The sequence below is a fragment of the Phoenix dactylifera genome, unplaced genomic scaffold (assembly GCF_009389715.1).
Source record: "Phoenix dactylifera cultivar Barhee BC4 unplaced genomic scaffold, palm_55x_up_171113_PBpolish2nd_filt_p 000944F, whole genome shotgun sequence".
Lineage (NCBI taxonomy): Eukaryota > Viridiplantae > Streptophyta > Magnoliopsida > Arecales > Arecaceae > Phoenix > Phoenix dactylifera.
In genome coordinates, this window is record NW_024068303.1 from 32025 (window position 1) to 35558 (window position 3534).

Here is a 3534-nt window from a genome sequence, read left to right on the forward strand (position 1 = left end):
ACTTCTTTTGATGGCTGATCTCCTCTCTTTCTTTCAACTCTTGATATGCTTGAGAGGAGGAAGAAGAAGGATGAAGAAGAGGAAGAAGAAGAATCCCCACGCAGCCTTCTTTTCTTCCTGCGTTGGATGAAGAAGGGAAGGGGAGGAGACCGCCAACACTTGGATTTCTTCTTCCCTTGCTTGCGGCTGAACAAGGAGGGAGAGGGTGGCCACGGCACAAGAGGAGAGGAAGCAATGCTTAGGGCGCCGGCCTCATCCTTTTATAGCCATCTAGGGCTCCTCAAAGTAGGAGCCCTAGATGACTTTCCAAAGAGGGGGCGCCGGCCCCCTCTCTTGTGCCGCACCAAGTGATCAAGGGGAGGGCTTGCGCCCCTCCTCTTGGTAAACCCTAGTCCACATTAGGGTTTGCATTGCCCTAATGTGGTTAAGCCCTAATCCTATTAGGCTTAGCCCAAGGGTGAACCAATGGATCCAATCTAGGTAAGTCCTAATCCAATTAGAACTTGAATCAATTTTGACTCAATTGAACTCTTCAATCCTAATCCAATTAGGAGTCTTATTGATTCATTAGATTAATAATTAATTGTGACTTAAGAAACCCTAATCCAATTAGGATGTATTTAATTTTAGTCCTAATCCAATTAGGACTCTATTTGAATCCGAAGTCCTAATCCAATTAGGACTTCTAGGAATCCTACTCCAAGTAGGAATCCAATTTTAATTCAAAATCCTAATCTCATTAGGATTGTAGGAATCCTATTCCAAGTAGGAATCCCAGTCCTACTCCAACTAGGATTCCCAGTCCTAATCCAATTAGGACTCTAGGAATCCTACTCGAAGTAGGATCTTGTTTTAAGTCCAATTAATTAATTCCCTTTGTTCCTTCTTCAACTTATCAATCGAATTGATTACTTGTGATTCCTAATCACGATTTCAACCATCGGATCGGTCAATACTTCTAGTGTGTGTGACCCCATAGGTTCTATTCTGACTAGTGAGATATATTGTGATCTCTATCACAATATCATTGAAAACTCCTTTCAATGGGTTGGAACGATTCCAACTCAACTCATTAGGGTTTATCGATCATCAAGATAATCCCTATGAGTCCCATCCACCAGTGACACCTAGCAGCATGTAGTGGCTACCCAGCAGAATAGATGTGAACCTCTAGGTGCAGTTAACATGATACAGTCCTACTATCGTGGATCCCTACAGGACGGAGGTCATGGACAACTCGTCAAACCCCATCGTCTGTCATATGTCAAGATTTATTCGACTTAGTTCGAGTGGAAAACTCTTTCTCCACTTTATACTGCCGGCCGAGGTCTTACGAACTCAGTCTTATAAATCACATAGGATCTCTCCTTATCTATCAAGGTCGATAGATTCCTTATAGGTGCATACCCTACTCCTACAGTGAACTTACTGCAGCCAATCTACACTGCATGGACCCATATGGCTAGAGACCATGTATGTGTGCAGTCAAACTACAATAACCTCACTGTGAGTAGCCGAAGCACCGCAGGTCAAAGGACCAGTCACACTACTGCAACATCAAGCAAGTCACTGACGAGTGGATAGACATCCAAGTGACTTCTTGTCTTGGTCACGCTCAGTACCCTTGTTCTCTAACAAGCACCTGCACTATCACTTCAGTGTCCCTACACTGTGGACTCAAGTCTCGTCCATCCAGAAGGAAAGTGATCTGTGCACTGATCGGATCGATCACCGTCCTCGTGATGATCCATTGATCAGGAGCATTTAGAAATTAATCACCAATGATACATGGCTCAAATTCTCAACTCTTGAGAATATGTATCATCATCTTATTAATTTCTTGGACGATTCATAGACACATAAATAATATGAATGAAAAGATGCCTTTTATTTATTCAATAATAAATAGTCAAGTACAAAATTATGTCCCTAGAATCAACAATGTGTCAGCCAAATTGGCTTCTAGGGCATACATCTAACAATCTCCCACTTGCACTAAAGCCAATTGTCATATATCTTAGCCCATCTTCTCAAGGTGGGCTTCAGTCTTTTGCTGACTTAGCTGCTTAGTGAACGGGTCTGCCACGTTATCCGCGGAGTCTACTCTCTGCACCTCTACATATTTCTTCTCAACATAGTCGCGTATGAGGTGGAAGCGCCGCTCTATATGCTTGGACTTCTGATGAGACCTTGGCTCCTTAGCAAGGGCTATGGCGCCATTATTATCGCAGTAGAGTGTTATGGCATCTGATGTCATCACGTCCAACTCTGCAATGAATTTCTTGAACCAGAAGCCTTCCTTAGCAGCTTCAGAGGCGGCGATGTATTCAGCTTCCATAGTAGAATCAGCAATGATCGGTTGTTTAGAACTCTTCCAATTCACCGTACCACCATTGCACAAGAACACATATCCAGATGTTGACTTCCTATCATCGACATCAGTCATGAAGTCTGAATCTGTGTACCCTTCTACCTTTAACTCTGATGATCCTCCAAAACCAAGAATAAATCTTTAGTTCTTCTCAAGTACTTAAGAATATTCTTCACAGCTGTCCAGTGTTCTTCACCTGGATTCGACTGATATCTGCTTGTGACACTCACAGCAAGAGCTATATCAGGTCGTGTACATAGCATGGCATACATGAGGCTTCCTATTGCCGATGCATAGGGAATCTTGCTCATGCGTTGAATCTCTTCAGATGTGTTGGGGCACATCTTCTTGGAGAGATGAATTCCATGCCTTAGGGGTAAGAGACCCCTCTTGGAGTTTTCCATGCTGAACCTCTTCAGCACCTCCTCTATGTACATTTCTGTGAAAGGCCAAGCATCCTTTTAGATCTATCTCTATAGACCTTTATTCCCAAAATATAGGATGCTTCCCCAAGGTCTTTCATGGAGAATTCTTTTGACAACCAGACCTTGACCGAGGTTAGCATGGGAATATCATTCCCTATCAGGAGGATGTCGTCTACGTACAGTACGAGAAATACGACAGCGCTCCCACTAACCTTTTTGTAAACACACGGTTCCTCTTCGTTTTTGATGAAATCAAACGTTTTGATTGCGTCATCGAAACGAGTGTTCCAACTCCGAGATGCTTGCTTTAGTCCATAGATGGACCTTTGCAGCTTGCAGACCTTGTGATCTCCATCACTGGAAGTGAAACCCAAAGGCTGTTCCATATAGATATCTTCATCAAGATATCCATTCAGGAAAGCAGTTTTCACATCCATCTGCCAGATTTCATAATCATGAAATGCTGCAATGGCAAGCAATGTTCGGATGGATTTTAGCATGGCTACAGGTGAAAAGGTCTCCTGATAGTCAATGCCTTCGCGCTGACTATACCCTTTCGCCACAAGCCTTGCCTTATAGGTCTCTACCTCTCCATCCGAACCTATTTTCCTTTTGTAGATCCATTTGCATCCAATAGGTACAATACCTTCTGGTGGGTCTACTAAGGTCCAGACTTGGTTGGAATGCATGGAGTCTAACTCTGACTTCATGCTTCCAGCCATTTCTCGGAATCGATAT